This window comes from Lacerta agilis, chromosome 8 (assembly GCF_009819535.1).
Source record: "Lacerta agilis isolate rLacAgi1 chromosome 8, rLacAgi1.pri, whole genome shotgun sequence".
Classification (NCBI taxonomy): domain Eukaryota; kingdom Metazoa; phylum Chordata; class Lepidosauria; order Squamata; family Lacertidae; genus Lacerta; species Lacerta agilis.
This window is the reverse complement of record NC_046319.1, coordinates 24330993-24355654: the sequence shown is the minus strand read 5'-3', so window position 1 is coordinate 24355654 and position 24662 is coordinate 24330993.

Here is a 24662-nt window from a genome sequence, read left to right as displayed (position 1 = left end):
GCACAGTGATTTGTTTTATGGTGTGGCTCAACAATGCTTTCAGCAACACCCTGATGGGGAGTACAGAGAAGGATGGGGTGGTGGTTTTATTTGGGCAGCAAAGATGTGTGTTGAGTGTGTGGGTGTGACTATGCTCTGCTTCCATGGTCAGAGTCAGTGATGCTTCTGAATACTAATTGCTGGAAGCCATGTTGTTGTTGTTTAGTCATTTAGTTGTGTCCAACTCTTCGTGACCCCATGGACCAGAGCACGCCAGGCATGCCTATCCTTCACTGCCTCCCGCAGTTTGGTCAGACTCATGTTAGTAGCTTCGAGAACACTGTCCAACCATCTCATCCTCTGTCGTCCCATTCTCCTTGTGCCCTCCATCTTTCCCAACATCAGGGTCTTTTCCAGAGAGTCTTCTCTTCTCATGAGGTGGCCATAAGTACTGGAGACTCAGCTACAGGATCTGTCCTTCCAGTGAGCACTCAGGGCTGATTTCCTTCCGAATGGATAGGTTTGATCTTCTTGCAGTTCATGGGACTCTCAAGAGTCTCCTCCAGCACCATAATTCAAAAGCATCAATTCTTCGGCAATCAGCCTTCTTTATGGTCCAGCTCTCACTTCCATACATCACTACTGGGAAAACCATAGCTTTAACTATACGGACCTTTGTCAGCAAGGTGATGTCTCTGCTTTTTAAGATGCTGTCTAGGTTTGTCATTGCTTTTCTCCCAAGAAGCAGGTGTCTTTTAATTTCGTGACTGCTGTCACCATATGCAATGATCAAAGTAAAATCTCTCACTGCCTCCATTTCTTCCCCTTCTATTTGCCAGGAGGTGATGGGACCAGTGGCCATGATTTTAGTTTTTTTGATGTTGAGCTTCAGACCATATTTTGCACTCTCTCTTTCACCCCCATTAAGAGGTTCTTTAATTCCTCCTCACTTTCTCCATCAAGTATGCGGAAACCATAGGAGAAAGACAATGCTCCTGTGCTCAGATTCTGCTTTTGGGCTTCCCACTGGCATCTGGTTGGGCATTGTGAGAACAGGATTGCTGGACAATTGAAAAGCCATTGGCCTCATCCACCAGGCTCTTTCCCCTTTCCTTGTTACATATTACTTCATAACATATAAAGGTTCAATCCAAGAGCAATCAAGAAAATGGGAGTATCGTGTTCACGGTAGCAAAATGGACTCATAGTAATGAGTATGTAATCAGTACCAAATAAGATCAAATTTGGTGGAAAGCTTCCAGCCATGAGTTTGTTTTTAAACAGACATTTAAAACACACACAGTGAAGTTAAGTCCAGTCAAACCTGACTATGGGGTGCAGTGCTATCTCGCTTCAGGCCAAGGGAACCAGAGTTTGTCCACAGACAGCTTTCTGGGTCATGTGACCAGCGCATCTAAACTGGTTCTGGTGCAACGGGACATCGTGATGAGTGCCAGAGGGCACAGAGATGCCATTTACCTTCCCACCACAGCAGTACCTATTTATCTACTCGTGCTGGTATGCCTTCGAGACCATTGGCTTAAAGATGCCTCATGAAACACATATGGAATGTGTATGTTTGACTCCCTGAAATTGCTATATGCAAAGTCTTCTTAATTAGTTGTTAAGGGAAAAGGCTGATTTATTTCTCCATCCTTGGGCAATAGCCACTCTGGCCACAACAATTACTAGAGTTTTACAAACTAATTATGCATTGTCATCTTCAAAGATTGATAACAGACGTAATTTGGCATTGAGAGTCACTGGTCTGCCTAGAATATCTGATGTTCCCTGTAAAAGGGTCTTCTGATGTTCTTCTGCTGCTTGATAATGGAGGGCAAAACTGTGTCCCCCACTTCAACTCTAGACATGAAAATCAAACATATTGGCAGCTGAATTTTACACAATTCAAAGTGTTGGTGCTGACCTTTAAAGCCCTAAACGGCCTCAGTCCAGTATACCTGAAGGAGCGTCTCCACCCCATCGTCCAGCCCGGACACTGAGGTCCAGCGCTGAGGGCCTTCTGGCAGCTCCCTTGCTGTGAGAAGTGAGGTTACAGGGAACCAGGCAGAGGGCCTTCTCAGTGGTGGCGCCCGTCCTGTGGAACACCCTCCCATCAGATGCCAAGGCAATAAGCAACTATTTTACTTTTAAAAGACAACTGAAGGCGGCCCTGTTTAGGGAAGTTTTTAATGCTTGATGCTGTATTGTTTTTAATATTCGGTTGAAAGCCTCCCAGAGTGGCTGGGGAAACCCAGCCAGATGGGCGGGGTATAAATAATAAATTGTTGTTGTTGTTGTTAATTATGGTGATGGGACATTTTCCTCCATTACTTGGAGATCCAAGTTGGTGGTCATCACTACCTCCTGCGTGAGAGAGTTCTGTACTTTATGCATTGCATGAGGAAGTAATTTCTTTTCTCCTTCAAACTGTGATGGAGTTGAATTCTTCAGTGCTCATGTTTCCTCCAGGATTGCTCAAATGGAATGATGCTATGTCATGACATTTCCAGGACATTAAGGAGGGAAAGGTGCCCACCCCCAACACACACACACACACACACACACACACACACACAACCCTCTGCCCAGTATGACAAAAGTCCCCATTAAATGACTCCCACATATTTATTATTATTTTTAAAAATACCACCTTTGGTAATAAACCCTGGGTAAAAGATGAGTGCTGTCAAACTAATTAAGTTCTCAGTGGAGAGATTGCTTGCAATTTATGGATCGTTGTTTACATTACCCTTCTCCCATAAATTGGTCAATAGCAGAACTGGCAGCCCTTGAGAGATTCATCACCTGCTCCCAGGAGGGTAAGGGAAAATAAATCTCACACTGGTATAACAATCCATAATTCTCGAAGTCTGTTTTCCCCCAATATGCACTATGATAATTAATGAGAAAATAAGGAGAGACTTCTTGATCAGGCCAAAGACCATCTAGTCCAGCATCCATCCGGCGACCACCCAGAAGCCTGCAGGAAACCAGCATGCAGGACCCAAACACCAGAGCATATATCAATGTGGCTTCCAGCAACCGTGGAGGGAAAGTGTAGCCGTCATGGCTAGTAGCCATCAATCACCCTCTCCATGGTCTTCTTTTAAAGCCACCCAACTTGGTGGCCATCGCTGCCTCCCGTGGGAGAGTGAGTTCCATAGTTTAATTATGTGCTACATGAAGTACTTATGTCTATCTGCACTGAATCTTCTGACAAGATTTCACAGTCTTGGATAGGGTGGAAATGAGTCCCCAGTGCGCACAGATTTGCTGTTTTGTGAGTATTCAGCAAAGAAGTTGAATTGGAAGTCTCTGGAAAATCACTTCCGTCTCAAAATCTGATTGGACAGATTCAGTTCCCCGAGAACTAAAAACTTGAGGGCAGGTGTAGTCAAATATCAGAGTGGAGGAGTCCCTGAATAAGGAAGCCACTGTGAAGAAGGCCCTGCCTTGTGTCGCTACGCAGAGATGGCTCCTGGCAGGGGGCGCTAAGAAAAGCTTCCTGTGGCAAGACAATATAAGGAGAGGCACTTTCTGTTTTGAAATGTTCCCTCTTTGCCTGGTTTTTCTCTACGCACTGAACTGAAATGTGCCCCTTTCTTCTTTCCATGCTATCGACACTCATTTTTTTTATTTCAGTCTCGGGGCTTTATTCTGGGTCAGCTGGCAGAAATGCAACGGAATAAAGATAATTTACGAAAATATAAAGAAGCCCACATCACATCAGAGGGCTTCAAATCTCTCTCCCCCCCCCTCCCCTGGTAAAATCCCAACAATGTACCCAAAAGGCCTATTACCACCAAAGTCACTTCCCAGAACTTTGGGGCATCTCCATAATCCCCTTATTGCTACTCATGGGATAAACTTCGTTTGCATCTCTCAAAACACTGTTTCCATTTAGAAACAGCACAGTGACTGGAGATTTAGGATTAATGGCAATTGATTTTGAAACATGGGGCTTTTTGTGTGTGTAGGTTTTATTAATTCTCTTGATTTCTTTTCTTTTTCTTTAGCTGCTGGGAGAGAGAAAAGGAATTAAAGTCCTGAGCTGCTTATGAGTGAAGTGGTGTTGGAATCATTAATTAACCTCCCCCAGCAAATTGCAGCTCAATCATTAAAATGAGGAAAGCTGAAGACTCTCTTTTTAAAAAAATATATTTTTATTTTCCGTTTTTCTATTTTACAACATTCAACAATGAATATAAATCTACACAATTCAAATAGTATTTTCTGCTACTTCCCTCCCTCCCCCTTCTGCGGTTTCTTATTTTTCTGTCATACTCTTACTGCATATCCAAATTTATCCTTTTTACAAATTTATCCTTTATAATTTCTTTAGATTTCTTACTGCTCGTGTTTATATCAATCCTGCTACATTTTGAATGTTTACAATTTTTTTTCATATAATCAATAAATTTTAGCCATTCTGTTACAAAAAAGTCTATCTTCTGATCTCTTAATCTTACGGTAAGTTTCGCCATCTCTGCGTATTCCATCAGTTTAATTCCCAGTTTTCTCTTTTTGAAGCCAGTTCCTCATTCGGTTTCGGCCATATAACATTTGGCAGACGTGGTTGCATACATAGGCCCCACCACCACCACCACCACCCCGGTCTTCCAGCACCTCTTCTCCAAGTGTGCCTAGAAGAAAAGCTTCTGGTGGTGTTTTTTTTAAACAAAAGTTATTTTCAACATTTTTTTCTCAATTCATTGTGAATCATTGCCCAGAAAGCTTTTGCAGTGTTACACAACACAACTTATGAAAAAAATGTGCTTTTCTTTCTTTACATTTCCAACAAATATTGGATTCAGAATTACACATTTTATCTAGCTTATTATGTGTCAAATACCATCTATACATCATCTTCATATAATTTTCTTTTAATGCTGAAGACTCTCAGCCAGGAACACAGGAAAATGCCTTATGCCAAGTCAGACCATTAGTCCATCTAGCTCAGTACTGTCTACACTGACTGGCAGCAGCTCTCCAGGGTTTCAGGATGGAGTCCTTCCCAAACCTGCCTGGAGATGCTGGACTTTGATCCTGTTACCTTGCAAGGCAGATGCTCTACCAGTGAGCTGTGGCATTTGTATGAGTTTCCATAGCTACATAGAATCATAGACCAGAATCATACAATGGTATGGTTGGAAGGGACCTAAAGAGCCATCTAGTACAAACCTCTGCAATGCAGGAATCACATGCTATTTTCCAACTTTTTATCAAAATAGTTTATCCAAACTGTGATTCTCAGTTGAAGTCTGAAGATTTCAAGCTGTCAGAAACACAATTGTATCTACTACAAACAATTAAAGCATAAATTAGCTTGAGTGTTATGTTTCAGCAGATGACCTTTTTCTGGATAAAATATACATTTAATAAAATGTTACATTGCAAAAATTAAGTGGTATTGCACTGAGAGAAGGAGGATACCTCTGGTGTTTTATATGCTCACAGAAATTCATACCATCCAAGATATAGCAAGCAACAGAATTGCTAAGCTGGCCTTCCCTGGTGCTTGAGCGAGGGAAACAAGGTAGGATTCAGTTTACACTGAATTGTAAAATCAAGTTAATGAGGTGGCAAGATGGTCCTCACTCATGTGGGAATAAGCATGGGAGTGTAATGTACCCAGCCTGGTCCCTTGTATTGGGGTACATATTGAGTTTCCTTTTTAAGAACATACAGAGAACCTGCTGGATCAGGCCAATTGAGTCCAGCATCCTTTTCTCACAGTAACCAAACAGATGCCCCTATGGGAAACCTGCAACCAGATTTAAGCTGCTCACCACTGTCACCCATGAATGTGTCCCAGGAGTAAATGTGTCCTTCAGGTTGAAAAAAAGACTCACTACCCTCATCTTGCTGGATCTGTTTGTGAAGTTGGAATGTTGGGAAATGTGCAATTGTTAACTAACTTTTTATCATCAGGCAAATTAATAAAACCAGCAGCTGCTCTCTAGCTTTGCCACAGGAGAACTACCAGAGACAGGGTGAGGGTGACCTTGCTCCACACCTTAGCTTTTATGAAGTGCCAGCAACTGATTTATGCACTTAATTACATGGCTTCTGTTTCTGGAAGTTCATTGGTTAAAGACTGAACAGATGTGTGTTTGTGTTTATTATAGATCAAGTTTATGGCTCTCTTTCTCTTTCCCTTTAATTACAGCATAGGGGAACCAGGCAAAGAGTCCTTCCTAGTGTTTCAGAAGTTTGAAGTGAAGGAGAGCTGATTGGGGCAAGGGAGGAGGTCCTAGAATGAGCCAGAACAAATGTCTAATTTGCCTACTGTCCTCTTGACACCTGAGACCTTTCGTTCCAGTTTGCTTTCAAGGTCAGAGCTCTCTTCAGGTGTGTTTAATTTGCATTTGCACCCACAGAAGTGTCACAAAGACATGAGCTCCAGTGCTCCCCTGTCTTTCTGGAGTTGAGCAGGAAGTTCAGAAGTGGGATTGGTTTGTCCAAACATACCTGCTCTCCTCCTGGCAATTTACAACAAGGGTTTCCAAACATGAGCAGCATTACAAACATGTTCAGTCAAACCTATTTATGATCCCACTTCAGACTCACTCACATTTCTTTGGGAAGGTTGTTGGAGAGGGTCCAGACCTGGTAAGTGTAGCCACACACCCCCTCCCCATTTACAGATTAAGAATTCTTGAAGAGAGTTGGTGTTCTCCTGGATATCAAGCACAAATGGGCAGAACAAGCAAGGTGTGAAAATTTCTCCCATTCCATTCTTGCTTTGTTTCTTTGGATTTTCTGTTCCACCTTCCTTTTGTTTGTATTCTGGTTTTAGCAGAAAGAAAAAGTCATGACATTAATTCTGGAATTGTGGAATGCACAGCTTGACAAAGCTTGTATGCGCGCACACACAAAATTATCGGTGTGCATATGCACTTTGATAAAATAGAAACAAAAAAAAAGGAATATTGATGTTTTTGCAAGGATAGATAAAAAGAACATTTTTGTGCAGTGCATAGTTGAACTATGAAACTCAGTGGCAGTGGTGACACCCAACTTGGGTGAGCTAGACAAATCCATGGAGAGCAAGGCTATCAGCTGCTAGTAGCCAAAATGGTTATGCTCTTCTTCCACAGTCAGAGGCAATAAATGCTTCTCAATACCAGTTGCCAGAAACCACAGGAGAGAAGAGTGCTTTTGTGCTCAGGTCCTGCTTGTGTAAGAACAGAATGGTGGACCAGATGGGTCACTGGTCTGATACAGAAGACTCTTCTCTTTAAGGTAAGTGCAACAAAAACCCAGTATCATATCCCTGATAATGTCATTGAAATTTTGGATAATTCTCAAATGGAATTTGTTTTCTCAGTAGCTGTTGGGGAATGGTAGAGGTGGGTGGCAACGATATACAGTAGAAGTGAAAATTTTGGCACAGTCCTAGTGTAACTATGACTGGAAGTTCATCAAAGCTTAGCTGCGCATGGAGGAACATTTCCAGTAGACCCCCATCTTCCTTGATTCTTCCAGCCTCGAAAGAGGCTGTGTTCAGCAAGTAAAACCAGTTGTGCCATTGCTCCATTAACATGTGTTGAATCAGTGAGCTCAAGTCAAGCACAATGTTCTCCGCAGCCTCAAGCCAGGGATAACAAGGGGAGCAGAAGACTGAACACTCATACCAAAACTGGCCTCCTTGCTTCAAAGGGGAGCCCCTCCCTTTTCTTTTCTTTTTAAAAGGAATTTTGTTTTCAACTTTTACATGGATTTGCACTGTAATATACCTAGCACAGTGGGAGTTTTTTCCTGGAGAATATGATACACGCTTTTGCACTTTGTTTAAAAGGCTCCCCCTTCGCTTTCTTAAATGACCCATTTACTCGAAGAGATTTGTGCATACCTAATCAGCCAAATATCCCAAAGTGTTTTTTCTCCAAGGCATCAGAGGATTTCCTAAAAGAACCCTTCTGTGCCTGTTTAATTTCCATCAGAGAAGACAGTCGTGATGGAAGTTCATGCAGGAACCGGAACAAAATGACCTGATTTCAAAGCCTGCCTGTATAAGGAGATGGTAAGAGTTGTCAGAGGCCTGCTTGACACATACAAGATGTTTACTGAAGAGCTGCAGCATCAGGTGATGACCTGCATGGGTAAAAGGCTGGTTAACAATCAAGCATAACATATAGTACTGATAGGGTCAGATGTAATTCTCCTCCACCTTCCTAAGGATCCTTTATGAATTCTGTGCTGAAACCCAACCTCCGATTTCTTGAAACCTTTCTTCCAATGTAAAAGAGGCTTCTGGTTTTTTGCCTCTTTCTCAGGGTATTTTAGATTTCTTTTGAATTGTCTTCCTAAAATGACTTCAAGGAAGAAGAAGAAGAAGAAGAAGAAGAAGAAGAAGAAGAAGAAGAGGAGGAGGAGGAGGAGGAGGAGGAGGAGGAGGAGGAGGAGCTGTCAGGTGCACAGTTGGTAACCTCTTGTGTTTACCAGAAAGCCCAGCTGAGGATGTCACAGATCCAGGCTCGTGGTGAGTGTGTCTTGCATGGGTGTGGTCTAGGGAGTCCTGAGAGCCACATTCAGCTTCTGGGCCTGAGACTCCCCACCCCTTTTCTCAATAATGCTGGAATTAAATGTATTTGTGGAGATCCAAGGAAGCCAAATGTTGAAAGATTCAGGACAGAGAAAAGAAAGTCCTTCTTCATGCAGTGCCTAGTTAAACTGTGCAGAAGGCAGATGGTAGACACTAACCTGTATGGTTTTAAAAGAGGATTAGACAAATCCAGGTTCTCAATGGCTACTAGCCATGATGACTATGCTCTGCCTCCAAGATCAGAGGCAGTAATGCTTCTGAATCCCCGTTGCTGAAAACTGCAGGAGGGGTAAGTGCTCTTGTGCCCAAATACTGCTTGCAGGTTTCGTACCCTCCAACATTTCTCCCATGAAAACGGGGACATCCTATTCTACACCAGGAAACTTCTGCCGCATTTGATCTCCCACGCACGTAGACGTGTAAGGCTCCATTTGCAATAAAGGAATCAGCACTCCCCGCGTTTCCTAAGAAATAGCGGGCTGCTGAAGCATTACAATTAAAGAATTTAAAGTGTGTTGGTGACCTTTTCAAAATTAAAGAAAGGGCTTCATATGCCGGCGTCACCATTTCCTTCATTTGGTTCAGGTATTTTATTTGCAGGATAAACTGGGCTCCGTTTTTGCACTTACACATACAAACACACCACCTTTAGGTGTTTTCTGAGATGTGGAGGGGAGGAAAAGCGGGGTGGGTGGGTGGGTACCAGGACGTTCCAGGATCAAGTCAGAAACCGGGACAGCTTCTGCAGTTCCAGGACTGTCCCTGGAAAATTGGGACACTTGGAGGTTATGAGGTTTCCCATGGGAATATTGCTGGCCAGTGTGCAGACATGAAACTGCCTTAATACAGAGTCAGACTGATGGACCATTTAGTTAGGTATTGTCTACCCTGTCTAGCAGATGCTCTCCTGGGTTTCAGGTAGGGTTCTTTACCAGCCCTACCTGGGAATGTTAGGGGTGGAACCAGAGACCTTCTACATGCAAACATGTTCTAACATTGAGCCATGGCCCCAACTGGGGATGCTCATGCACTAGGTTTACTTCTCTCTGTGGTGATTAATCTGTGATGGCACAATCAGGCAGGCCTGCTCTATTCTGCAGCTGACAAGTGAATTATGTAGAAGCAACCACAGATAAGAAACGGTCAAGAGAAATCATTCAAAGCAAAGCAGACGATCAGGACAATGTGTGTGACTCACCAATGTCAAAAGGAGGTTGTTGTTTTTTCTTATTTATTAGAACAATAATAATACAAAACTATTGCAGCATGAGGGGCAGGGACCCACAACACACTTCAAAGCAATGAGCATGATTGAAACCATTAATGCGTTGGCTGGAGGCTATGCTGCTGGCACTTCTCCGTGAAGAGGTGGCATTTAAGGCGAATAACCATTTCATTTTCAATTAGGAGTTAACATGAAAAAGGCACCTCACAGCTGGTGTTTGGCTGCTGAAAATAAACTGTAAAAGCAGCCAATATACATACCTATTTTCTCTCCCCAATAAAAACTTCCCAATGTTTATATTGTCAACGTGTATGTTGGGATGTTTGTGTGTGGAGACAAAGAACAAAATCAAATCAGGTGTGTATGCTGTGTCTCATTGGTGAAGTGGTGGTGACATTTGCTCTTCTGCTGATATATCAGGTCCTCCATTAAAAGAGGGCCCGTGTTGTGGTGCGACCTGCAACCCAACCCAGTGTTGTGGGGGTGATTGGAAATCAAGGCCACAACCCCTGATAGGTCGGTCCCGGGTTGCTGGGGTGAAATCTGGCCAATGGGGCCTCATAAAATGCAGCAACGCGGGACCTATTTAAGCCCATGTGAGGCTGCTGAGCTTCTTCTTTGGGCCTAACGCATTGGAACACTCACCCACCACTCCCTATATTTAGGGCTTGCGTTGACCTTGCTATGCCGTTGTGTGTCGTCTGTCATTGGGACAGGGGCACGGTAGGAATTTTCCCCACTTGGCTGATTGGCTGGTGCCATTTGGGTATCGCCTGCCACGCAGCAACTAGTCACAACTTGTAAGTTGCGGATAGGCTCTGGTTCAGGTGATAGGCGTGGCACGTGATGTGGCCACACCTATGGAAATGCATGATATTCCGGTACAGGAATCCAGGGACTCAATGGTTTGTCGGTCCCCGAAAGCGGTCTGGCCAGTGGCCAAGTCCCGGGGACATCAGAAAGGCTGTTTGGTGAACCTTCCATCAGCTGTCCCTGGTGTTCATCCTTGTCTGTCCTACGAACGTGGCTCTGGGACAGGGCTGCCTGCAAGGGTGCAGGTAGATAGTCAAACCAGAACCTATGCAACCACTCACTTGGTTGTAATCAATAAAGTTGTGGCCTAAATTCTGCCAAAAACCAAACCAAATATCTGAGTCATGTGTGAATTTATTTTGGGGGAAGGTCAAAGGTCTAAACACGCAAGTGGTGGACCTGTAGAGTAGTTAAAGAATATTGGGAAATGATATACAGTATAATGAATAGGGAAAAAAAAATATTTCGGAAGACTTCTCCAAAGAGGCCAGATGCCTTCCTGTTAGGAATAATGAGGTTCGAGGCCCCAAGTAAACAAATAAATTTATGTATGCCATTACAACAGTGAGAATCCTATATGCACAAAGATGGAAAGAGGAGTTAGAACCTGCAAAGGAGGAGCGGTGGGTGAAATTAATTAGCAAGTTTAACCAGAATTAGCAAGTTTGACCAGCAGAATTAGCAAGTTTAACCAGCAAAATTAGAGGGCAGGAGAAAAGTTTTAAAGAGGAATGGAAGCTATTTGTAGACTACCTAAAGAATCATTGTAAAAATGTTAGAGCTTTAGTCAGTTTGGGGTAAGCTCAGCAGTTATAGTTTATAATGAGAATAATTTGAATGTCTAAATAGTTAGGAAAAAATACAATACGCAGCAGGAATGGGGAACTTCAGGAAACCATGGAAGGATGGAATAGAATTATGGATTGATGTAATGTATCTAATTTTTTTCTCCTTTTCTCTTCCTTTTCTTCCTTTTCATATATATATGAAATGCTCTGCAGTGGTGCAGAGGACAAAAAATAATAATAATGGAGGGTTGAGGAGGGTTTGTTGGTAAGGATGTGTGAGAAATGTCCTTATTTTCATCTGAGGAATGCTGGAGGATATGCAATAGCTGGGTCACCTGCAAAGCAGGTAAAATTTTTGCTACCACCTTCCTTGCTTTGCTTTGCTACTGCTCCCCTCTGAAGGGAGAGGAGAGATATGGGACCATCCTTGGAGGGGGACCCTGGGCACACCCACCCCACCCGCTACTGATTTGCACCAGACAACCTGGACACTAGAGTTCTGGAATGGAAGAGGAGGTTAAGCTGGCGAAAATGTTGGTTCAATGTGAATAGTTTTTGGTTTAGAGAGGGTGTTGAGGTTTTGCTTATCTGCTAATTAGTGGGTGGGAGGATTGCTTGACTATTGCTAATGCTGTTTGCTACCATTTATACAGCTTGCATTTGTTTTTCTATGTGTTCTCTTATACAAAATATTAATGTATTAAATGATCACCCCCTCTCCTATGGTAGTGTGTGTGTGTGTGTGTGTGTTTGCTGTTTACTGTTTCTATTATAGATGCACTATACCCACCTTGAGTCCCTGTTAGGAGAAAAAGTATAACAACAACAACAACAACAACAACAACAACAACAACAACAACAACAATGTAAGTCGCTTGGAGACCTTTGAGTTATAAGCAACTAATAAGTAAGAATAAGAATAAAATGAAAGTGAACAGAGGAAAGACAAGATATATATGTGATTATTAAATTTGATTTGCTTTGGGCATCTCCAAGCCCCAACATTTAGCCTCCAAGATGGCTTCAGTCATGCCGTGCCCACTTCATAGATGACATCAGATGTGGGGCAAATAAAGGCACAGCTCTCTGCTGATGGAAGGATTTGCTGCCATTGTGGCATCCAGTGATTCTTGGTCATGCTCAAGCACGACGGAATGTCGGCAACTGGCTTTCCTGTATATGAATATATAACATAAACAAGCCTTCATCTCTCCCCCACCCAACAAGTCCCTCGTATTGATCTGCTAATATCAGCAAGGCAACCGGCTACAAGTGATTGTGGAAAGGAAGCACTTGCAAAGAACAAGGCCCCATAAAACAAGAAGAGTTTAGGGTAGAGTTTGGAGAGGGAACTGCAATGGAATCATAAATATTACACTCTATATATTACACCGCTGGCAATTTGCAGCTAGCTCTTTGCAAGAGCGGAAACCCCCCTGGGTCTCTCTTGCTGCTCTGGTTAAAAACTAGACTCTCTAAACCTCACATATATTAAAAAGGATTTGGGGGGAAATGCTATGTTGGGAGAAGAGAAAGGACAGAGATGACAGACGAGCTAAATGGCAAAGTTCATCCCTGATTTGCGCAAAGATCTTCACGGTTTTGAAAGGTTCGTGGCAGAGTTTACCCAGCTTGTATTTTAAGAGTGCATGCTTGCTTATGAAGACAGAGCTTGTTGACTCCCTGCCCCTCTCTATTGAAGCAGGAGGTTTTGCATGATGAGCCAGGATCGCAATATTCTGATGGCAAAGGCTGGTCCATCAGGGGAAGCAAAGCAACCTTAGTCTGACCCCAGACAGCCCTTCCCTGCTGACCTTTGTACTTAAAATCAGTCCAAGGGGTGGCACTCTCCTTCAGTTCCCTCCTCCTCCTCTTTACAGTATTGCCTTTGTAGAACTCATCAGGGAGGAGGGTGGGGATGAAACTATAATTGTGTGTCAGTGTTGATTATGAAACAAGTGTACCTGAAGGGAACGAGTCTTGATGGTGCATAGTCAATCTCTGGGGGAAGCATGGACTTTTTGTACATTTCCCTTCATATTTCATGTCCATTTTTTATATATGGGGGTAGCTGTGTTGGTAGAATCATAGAACTGTAGAGTTGGAAGAGACACCAAGGGTCATCCGGCACAACTCCCTGCAAAGCTGGAATCACAGCTAAATAATCCCTAATAGATGGCCATCCAACCTTTGTTTTAAAAACTCCACCACCTTCCATGGGAGTCCGTTCCCCCATTGAACAGCTCATACCATCTTAAAGTTATTCCTAATGTTTGATTCTCTTTTCTTGTCATTTTGATCCATTGGTTTAGGTCCTATACTCTGGAGCAGCAGAAAACAAGCTTGCTCCATCTTCCATGGAACAGCCATTCAGATATTTGAAGATGGACATCATATCACCTCTTAGTCTACTCTTCTCCAGGCTGAACAGAGCCAACTCCCTCAACCATTCCTCACCAGGCTTGGCTTCCAAGAGGACAGAGAGGACGTCTCCTGGACTACCTGATGTGGAAATCTATACATGAGTGGGAATCCAGCAGCATGGGGAATCAGTAGTGGCCCCCCAATCCACTGTACACATAGATGCTAGAATAGGAATCGGGCGTAGGTCATCAGTAAACAATAAATCACAAGTGACCAGTAAAGATAACTCATTATTCAAGGAAACAAACCACAGCTCAGGCCTAGTCTCTTTCCAGGGACCTTGCCCCAGTTAAGCAGTTGCAAGGACTGAAGGTCCAGCATTCCCTCTGCTCACTAAGGCTCCTCTCCTGGTTCCTTCCCCAGTAGCCTAAGGCTTCACCTTCTTTCCTCTTGCTGCTATATTCTCTTTTTTCTCTGTGTATTCTGGGAGACTGGGGTGGTGGTGGTGCCCCACGACTCCTCTGCATCCAGCCTGTCCATGATATATGATCCAGGAAGATGGCATCAGGCGAGTCTACTTCATGATGGTGGCCTTATACCCAGAAACAGCAGAATAATGGAAGCTGCCATGCTTTCATAACTTCTACCCTGTGGCATGAGCCTAGCAGAGATTTAGAGATCTCAAGAGTCATTGTGGTTGGTTTCTCCTTTCCTGTCCCACTGGTAGGCTTGCTCCCTTTATTTCAGGAAGAAAAACATCTCCGTTTTTGTTTTATTACCGGGTATGTATTTTGTGTTCTCATTTCATGTTTTTATGTTGTGAAGTGCCCTGTGATCTTCAGATAAATAAATAAAAGCAAATAAGTGGCTGTTTGGATTGAGTAGCTCCTTGAAACTAGTCCAAGGAGCCAAGACTAAAAAGGAATCCAAAACAACAGTAATACTGGTGAAATCATGATGCCAAAAAAGATTAAGAGAATGGGAACATTTGAACATTTGAGTTTTGGTTAAGGTGGATTTCAACCTCACAAATATCACTTGCCCCTAGGCTGGGAGACCCAGCGGCCCACCAAGTGACGGATCTTTATTCTGCTTGCCTCTGTTGGCTGTTCCTTGGGGCAGCCTTGGACAACCCTGGGCCCTCCAGATCTTCTGGACTACAGCTCTCAGCTGGAGGGGACCAGGCTGTGTCAAGGCTGTTTGGCCTGGTGCAGAGTGTGTTGGCCTCTTCTTAAAGGCAGTGTGCAGGCTGATCCCGTGGGTTTTAAAGTATGGAACTCTCTCCCACAGGAGGCAGTAATGGTCACCAACTTGGATAGCTTTAAAAAAATAGACTAATTCATGGAAGAGAGGGCTGTCAGTGGCTAACTAGCCACAATGGCTACACTTTGTCTCCACAGCTGGAGGCAGCAATGCTTCTGAATACCAGTTGCTGGTAACCACGTAAGGCGAGAGTGCTTTTGTTCTTAGATCCTGCTTGCATGTTTTCCACAGGCGTCTGGGTGGCCACTGTGAGAACAGGATGCTGGACTTCTTGGGTCATTGGCCTGATCCTGCAAGGCTCTTCTTATGTTCTTATGTTCCTACGTGAAAAATAAAAACCAGGTGATAATGCAGCGCTCTAGTTAATGATGCTGAGAAGTGCCATCATCAATAACCCAAAGAAATCAAAGAGACCATTGTGTCCACACAAGGGAAACATTGGAGTGAAGAAGGAGAGCTCCACGTGGTATTTTGTATTTTCCTCTACACTGACAAATTGATGGATGGCAAATGAGTTCGAGACAACTCATTTCTAATTATCCTGCTGAATTAAATGGAAATAACAGATGCAGACAAAGAGAAAAGGATGAGGGGGAAGCAGAGATGCATTCATTACAAGCTCAAATGCAGTTTGACAGCGGAGCCTCGTTTAATCAAATGGGAACTAATAGAGAAGGTAAACAAGCAGAACCTGCCACCCTTCACACATGCCCCTCCTAGCCCAGAGATCCCCACACTTTGCGCTGTGAAAGAATGGCAAGGGTGTCATGAGATGTGAATGAATGAAATCATAGAACTGTAGAGTTGGGTGGGCCCCAGAGGGTCCCTAGCTGCTAGTCCAACCCTCTGTAATATCACAGCTAGAGCAATAACATTGCACCCCAGCCTTTCAAATTCCCTCCTTAGGAAGGCTTGGATAGTTTCAACATCACAATCCTTTCACTGCCAGGTTTGGCCTTCCCATTGGCCTAGGAATTTTAAAGAAGCCACACAAGTATTTGGTAGCATTTGATTTCACAGCAGATGGATGCAATTCTATGCACCCGACTCAGTTGGTTTTTGAACTTCTCTGGGTTTTTCTGTTAACGTGGCAGCTTTGGTTCTTAAGAGCCTTATAGAAAGTATCTGGGGTGAATATATATAAAAAATGTTTATTGCTGGAAGATACACAAATTTACTAAATGAATAAATATTGGCAGGTACCCTTGAGCACTATGTTAACAACATAAGCAGAGGTTGCTGGATCAGGCCAATGGCTCATCTAGTTCAGAAATATGTTATCACAGTGGCAAACCAGGTGCCTGTGGGAAATGCTCATTTGGTGACCCAGGTCAGTCACTGCCTCTTAGCCCAACCTATTTCACAGAGTGGGGATTAAATGAGGAAGGGTAGAACCATGGAGAACTTTGAAAAAAAAAGGCAGAATATAAGTGAATGAAGAAAGGAATGAAGGCAGGTTGTAGGACCTAGGGGCTGGATATAGAACTCATTTGAGGCTAACCTTCACCATCCAATCGAAGTCATGAGGGTGCAGGGGGAGATGTCAGGAACTCCCCTGTCATGTCTCACCTAAATGGTGTGCCTCAGAGGGTGAGTAATGATGCATTAGTTAAAATATTGAACTTGCTCCCACAGGTGGCCATAAGCTTGGTTGGCTTTAAAAAAGGATTAGACAAATCCATGGAATCTGAGAGGGCTATCAGTGACTTACTGTACTCTACCTCCATGATCAGAGGCAGTAATATATCTGAATACCAGTTGCTGGAAACCACAAGAGGGGGAAAGAGCTCCTGCACTCGAATCCTGCTTGCTGGTTTCCCACAAGAGGCAACTGGTTGGCCACTGTGAGAACAGTGAGAACAGGAAGTAGGACTAGATGGGCCATTGTCCTGCCCCAGCAGACTCTTCTGGTGTTTTTATATTCATCATTGGTCTCTCGTCCAAGAAGCTGGCAGGGCTCATCCTGCGTAGCTTTTGCCATAGAGCCACATTTCATCTTCCTCTGAGCCGCTTTCATTCTGCTATTGTCAGGTTTGTGAATCCGCAGCACAGACAGACTTGAAGGCCTCGGTGAGAATAAATCACTGTTCCTTTCACAACACATCAGTCAGCATCTGTCACCCACATGACACTTGGCCAAAGTCATCTGCATCACAGCCACAGAGACGAAACTGGAGGCAGACACTGCCTCTTTGTGTTGTGTTAACACAAGTGTTGCATGTGGCCAAAACCACTCCGTAGGGATGGATACATCAGTCCATTTCTGGTCCATGTCACTTCCACCTATTCATTCACCCATAGGTCTCTTCTGTCCAGGTAGGTCAGGGGAAGGCCCCTGTCTGAAACTGTAGAAAGATGCTGCCAGTCAGTGTAGACATTATTGAGCTAGGTAATGTAGACATTATAGCACAGCTTCATTTACTGCCAGCCACGCAAGCAGTAGTAGCTCAGAGGATATTTTGGAACGCAAATATTGGCCATAGAATCATGTTTGGGTTGGAAGGAACACCAAAGGTCATGTGGTGGTCCAACCAGGGGTGCCAACTTGATTAAATTATAGGGGGTGGCCAGGTAAGCTCCACCATGCATAATCAATCACATACACCATTTGATTGTGATGCACATACATCATTTGAATGGCAATGCCCATCAACTTTGGGTGGCCCCGACTCCCTCAAATATTTTATTGTGGGGGCAGAAATGACCACAGCTCTTAAAGGCACCAGGTGAGCTTCCCTGGGGAGAGCATTCTACAAGTGGGGAGCCACCAGAGAAAAGGCCTGTTCCCATGTTGCTGCCCCCTGGACCTCTCATGGAGTAGGAAATCTTGTCCCAAATGCCAACATGCCACCAGATGTTTTTTAAACAGCATTTGAAGAGGATGGAGGAAGTTGTGGAAGGATTTCAGCCTGCTCCTAGACAGCCACAATGGTAATCCGGATATAGCAGTCATGAAAAAACCAAGGAAGAAAAGTAGTCCACTTCTTCAGATAGATTTGGTATTGAAGCTGTCTCCTTCTATAAGCTCCTTGAATCAATTTTGCAATGAATCACCATTACTGCAGCATCTTTGGCAGAAAGTAGATGCTACAGTCCAGTAGCTGCCAGACCTTTGGGAAATGCTGGTTTAAGGGGATGCTGATGGACATGATTGGGAGACTGGGATCTTGAGTGGAGCTACTCAGGGCTATTGATCTAAAAACTAAAAACTAGTTGCTACAGATGATGGGAAACTGCTATATAAAACAGGCAGACCTCCTCTCCAATTCTTTCATCTGCCCTCTTGCCCTCAGAAGCTTGGGGTGTGCTGGTGGCTGGGATAGGGCATACACTGTGGCATCCCCTAAGTTGTGGAACTCCCTCCTCACAGAGATGTGTCTGACACTTTCATTATACAGGGCCAAACACCACCCCAGCCTCTGAGTGGTGAGAAATTCCAGGGGTTTCTGGAGCTTACTCACAGTTCAGTTTCTTTGGAATGAAGGTCAATGGAAACTGTGGTGTCTTTAGGCTATATGGTTTAATTTACACATATATACAATCCGAGTATAATATGTAGGGGCTCACAGCATTAGCACTCCAAAATATCTTGATTCTGCATTTTCCACAGCTTTGAATTCAGCATAGCTCAAGCTTGTCTCTGTACATCCAGTTTCCAGCTTCCTCACACGCAACTCCTCTGGCTATTGTACTGCTAGCTAGCAGTTGCGTTAGGGGGGAAGACCCACCCATTTGTTCTCAAGTACAGAACAGTTTCTGTGGTTCTGCTAATTGTGGTGCTTGACTAGCTATCCAAAGTTATTACCTTATACATTCTACTCCCACAGTAGAATGTTCTTATACATTGCTCTTATACATTCTACTCCCACAGATGCCAGATCTGAGGAATTGGAAGGAACACAGTTGCTCATCCAGACTGACCCTCTAAAGCCACAACACCATCTTTCAGTGAATACTGAAGACATGCCTCTTCACCTTGGCTTTTGACACTTGTAGTGTTTATTATTTAGGAACCACCTTATTTCTGTGACATTAGGTGTGGTTTTTTTTAACGGTTTAAAATATTGTGTTTTAGTGTTGTATCCTGCTATGGAACTTTAGGGTGAAGGAAAAGGTAAATAATAATAATATCCCATCCTACAATATGTGTGATGTGATGTACTTATACTCAACATTTATTGGCCCCCAAGGATCAAGCTCTGTGACTGTACTTCATAGACGATGGAGACATATTTTCAGATCCAGACCCAGTTATGCATCTCCAAGGCTGGGCCAAAATCCAATCTCCCAGTTAACCAAAAACATTCTGCCCTTGTAAAAATAAGGAGTGTTTTTCTGTTGCTTTCTGGGAACTGAATATGTTTTGATTTAGGAAAAAAAAAGTGAGCAAGAAGGAACAAGACAGAAGTTTGTAAAACTATACATGGCATGGAGAAAGTGAATATAATTTTTTTTCCTCTGTGTGTCATAACACTATAACTCATGAGCATACAATGAAGCGGTAGGTTGGAAGAGCAGGGCATATAAAAAAGTATTTTTTAATGCAGCACATAGTCAAACCACGAAACTCGTTCCCATAGGAAGCAGTGATGGCCACTGAAACTGCTTTAGAAGAGGATTGGACAAATGCATGGAGGAGTGGGCTGTTGATGGCTACTAGGCAGAATTGAGGCTATGCTCTATCTCCATGGTTGGAGGCAGTGATGCTTATGAGTATCAGTTGCTGGAAGCCACAGAAAAGGAGAGTGATCTTGTGCTCAAATCTTGCTTGGTGGTCTCCCACAGGCATCTGGTTGGTCACTGTGAGAACAGGCCAATAGGTGATTGAACCAGCAGGCTCTTGTTAGGTTCTTTTGTAGAGACATCCTTGTAACACTCCCTGCTGGTGAAACCTCCTAGGAAATCTTGGAAATGAAGCAACACACAATGGTTCCATCCAGGACATTCCAGGAAGCACAGCTGCTGAGAGGGTGCAGAGCTAATGTATTAAAACAAACAAGAGGATAAAATTGGAAGTGTGGTGACATCACTTCAAATAGTTTATATTTGTAGATGTTGCAGGACAAAAGAGAGGAGAATGATTTTTGAGGCTGTTGTTTTTAGCAGTGCCCACAACATCCCCCATACACTCTAATTCCAACTGCATTGTGCTATTTTCAACATTGCATTTTCTAATATAGAATCAGAAAAAGTTTTTTTTCCCCCAGCTGCCACCTGGAGGAGGGTGCTGTTATTTTGAGGCATCCCAGGTGGTTTCAATCAGGGAGTCAAACGATTAAATAGGAATTCTCATAACGTGGGAGCAGAGCACCTGTTTTGCACTCCAGGATCTCCAGGTAGGGCTGGGAATGCCACCCCACCCTGATTAAAACCCAGGACAGCCACTGCCAGTCAGTGTAGGCAAATCTGAGCTAGATGGCCTGATGGCTTTCTATGCAACTTGTAACAATGGGTGTGAGTTTGGCCTTTTTATGGGATTTCTTTCTATGAATCATGACATTGGTGCAGTTCATGCAAGTTTAGTATGAAAGAAACCCACCACGAACTATCTGTGACCCTGGTACAAGATCTTATCTAAGACACTGCCTGGAAGGTAGAAGCAAACATCCTCCTGCTTAATACACTTACAGAAAAGACCAGCAGACTAACCTTGTGTTCACCAGAAAAATATTTAGCATCTGAAGGGCTATCACATGGAAGATGGAGCAAGCTGGATTTCTGCTGCTCCAGCGGGTAGGACCCAAACTAATAGATTCAAGTAACAAGAAGGGAAATTCCCACTAATCATTAGGAAGGTAAGAATGGAGATTCCAGCTAAAGATTAGGAAGAACTTTGTGATAGTGAGAACTGTGGAAAGGACTTGTTCAGAAGGTGGGGGACTCTCCTTCATTTGGTCATTTGTCATGGATTTTTTAGCTGTGATTCCTGCATTGCAGTGAGTTGGACTGGAATACCCTTTGGGTTCCTTCCAACTCCACGATTCTATGATTTATTGGAGGCTTTTCAACAAAGGTCCAATGGCCATTTGTCAGAGATTTTTTAGTGGGTTGCACTAGAATACCCTTGCTTTATGTCCCATGATCTACAGCCCATGCACTGTAGAAAGGACTCAGGGGAAGGCAAGACTCTGCATCCATCCACAGGGTAAGAACTGCCATGGCTGTCTTCAAGACCACCTCAGCCAGTCTTGCTACCACCAACCCTCTGATTCAGAGGAGGAGTCTCCCAAGGCAACCATGTCTCCCTTGTACCACAGAAGCCCCAGATTGCAGAAAAAGGGGACAGGAGCCCCAGATTGCGGAACAAGGTGAGGGCCCTTTAACAGCCAGCCAGTTCCTCTGTGGAGGTGGGACTTATTACACTACAGGTCCAGTCAGCATATACAAGGTTACAAGTGGATGGGGTGGTTACAAAGACATTAACTTGAAGAGTTGCTTCAGAAAGCTTTGGAGCTCTCCAGAGTCCTGAAGGTATTTAAGATTTCAGTTGAGTCTAAGTGCTTGCAGAGAAAACAGCAAGGCTACTTCAGTGGTATCCTGGGAGCTGGCTAGGGTTCTGAAGGTACCATGAATCCCTCCCTTGGTCCCTTCATGAAATATTACCTTTCTTCCTCCGTTAGCCTGGAGCTAACAAGAAAGGCTGGTTCTAAAGTCTAGCTATGGTATATAGTGTGCAGATCAACAGAAGTAGTAGTAGCACTCTATTCTGCCTTGGCCAGACCACACCTGGAGTCCTGTGTCCAGTTCTGGCCATTACAGTTGCCAAAGGATATTAACAAGCTGGAATGTGAGGTGAGGAAGGTGACTAAGATGCTCAAGGGTATGGATGGAGTTGGGGATGTTTAGCCCGGAGAAGAGAAGACTGACGGGGATATGAGAGCAATTGTCAAAGATCTGAAGGGCTGTCACATGAAATATGGAGCAAACTTGTTTTCTCCTGCTCCAGAGGGTAGGAACTGAACCAATGCATTCAGATGACAAGAAAGGAGATTCTGACTAAACACTTGGAAGAACTTTCTGAAAGTAAGAGCTGCTCTAAGGTGGAAGGGGCTGACTCAGAAAGTGGTGAACTTCATTGGATGCTTTTAAACAGAGGTTGGATGGCCTTCTGGCAGGGATTTTTTAGTTATGATATCTGTCTTGCAGAGGGTTTGACTAGACTACCTTTGGGGCAGCTTAAAGGTAAAGGGACCCCTGACTGTTAGGCCAAGTCGCGGACGACTCTGGGGTTGCGGTGCTCATCTCACTTTACTGGCCGAGGGAGCGGGTGTCCTTCTGATTGGCAAGCCCTAGGCTCAGTGGTTTAACCCACAGTGCCACCCGCTTATGATTCTATCATTCTATAGAATCCCACCCTATATTGATTGCACTGTGACATCTTTGCCTTGTGCTTAAAGAGCTATTTCTTTTACTTGTTTATTTTACGTCTGCTTTTGTTTTCGTTGGTGCCCCTCCAATGGAATGCTCCCAGGCTGAACTGAAGTGGCAGGCATTTTTGCATTATGCTCCTCAAAAAAGAAGGGGATGGAAGCAGTAAATGCTTGACCATTTTTAAAGACAATATCCTCTTCAAGTTGATTCTGTTGGAATATGGGAGGGCTCAGTTCATTGAGTGCCGCTTCAATTTCTCTCTCTTTGGGAGGTGAATGTGAGAGAACAGATGGTCCCAATTGGTCACTGGTTCTTAATGACCCTTATAATAGACATGTTTTGCTTTCCCAGTTCACAGCTTCCAGGCACAGCAAATCCCATCCTGATATAGCACACACCATCAGGCCCAGTTCATCCCAGGGCAGCTGGGTACTTTACAAGTACAACACCCCAAAGAAAAGAAGGTATACCCCCCCCCCTTAGGAAGTAAAACTCACAGTCATCGAGTGAAACTGGGTTAGCAGTGGATTCAAGGAAGTAAAATAGGAATTATTTATTCACACACTACATGGCTATCTGAAGGACTCCCCCCCCCCCAACCATGCAAGTCTCTGAATTGGCTTGGTCCCTCTTTGATTCCATCTGAGACATTAAAAACCTCCTTGCAGATTTTTGTTGCATTCATTCATCACTCTTTACAGTGAAATGAAGTCTCAAAGCATCTTATAGAAGATTTCAAAGCACCACACAACTTGCCAACCATTTAAAACCAGATGGGGGAAGAAAAGTTGACTGGATAGAGTGTTGAGGGCCAGATAAAACGACTTTGGGGGCCATATTCATTCCACAGGCCTGAGGTTCCACATCTCTGCTGCAACAGGTTCATCTTCTTTTTCCTATATCTACGAGTAAAATTAGACTAGGAAGAGCCTGAGACTCACTTGGTCCAAGGACCACAGAAGGAGGAGGAAGAGGAGGAGTTTGGATTTGATATCCTGTTTTATCACTACCTTAAGGAGTCTCAAAGTGGCTAACAATCTCCTTTCCATCCTCCCCCACAACAAACACTCTGTGAGGTGAGTGGGGCTGAGAGACTTCAGAGTAGTGTGACTAGCCCAAGGTCACCCAGCAGCTGCATGTGGAGGAGTGGGGAAGTGAACCCAGTTCCCCAGATTACGAGTCTACCGCTCTTAACCACTACACCACACTGGCTCTCACAGGAATGTATATATGCCTTGAGGCTTAACCCTTTCCCCTTCCACCACTTTTCCAGCTTTTCCAGGGGTTTTTTGAAACAAGAAAGGTGGCCATTAGCCAATGATATCACCAGCACTTTTGATAATGGCATACGTTCACCCTGTTTTGCCCAAATGTCACCATCACTCCAAATTTTGCTGCCTCTGAGTAAAACAGGAACATTGGGGGAGCATTTTGAAATAGTCTGTCCCTCCCCCCAAAAAAACCACCCCTACTATGGTTCTTAGAAGCCTCCTAAACATATGATCTTACTTGCCTTTGATGGTGTAGATCTGTCCTGTGTCTCAACAGGAAGGTTTCTCATCAGACACTTTCCGATTTAAATAATGCAAATAGATACCAAAATACTTCAATATTTTTTTCTGACATTTTCCTATCCAAACATAATTATGTTTCATTATTCAAATTTTTATATAAAAAATACTCTTAACAAACCCTGTCTACATGAATTATCTCTATTTAATTATGTATACATTTATAAATAGCAGTTGGATTAGTATTTAACGGTATTTTTATTAGAGCATATTAAGGGAACATTTGCATATCAAAAATTGTTACCTAACGAGCAGAAGGGTAGGTTTATTATTATCAATCAGAATGTTTCCTGGGGGAGAATGCTTGGCGGGGCACGGGGAAGGGGAGGAATCATCCTTCCTAATGAGTTGTGGGAAGTGAATTCAGTTACTCTGAATTTAAAGCATGTTTAGCTTCAAAACATAGGTTTCCTGAGAAAAGCAGCACAATCCCCAAGGCTCCTTTGAGTTGCCTCACCTGTAGAGGGCAACACCAAAACAAGCCACTAGATCAGGAACAAGAAGCATTGTCCAGCCTAAGGGTCATGCCTCCACCTTCTCCATCTCTGTGCTTAGAGTCTTGGGTGTTCCTTGTAAGGAAATTCTAATCAAAAATATTGGCAGCAAAAAAAGTTTAAAAAATGAATTACCGTATTGACCTGAATATAAGCCTCAAATTTTCTGCAAATTCCGACCGTGAAAAGTTAAAGTGTGACTTATATTCGTGACCTTATGGTATGCAGCCAGGACTGCGGGGC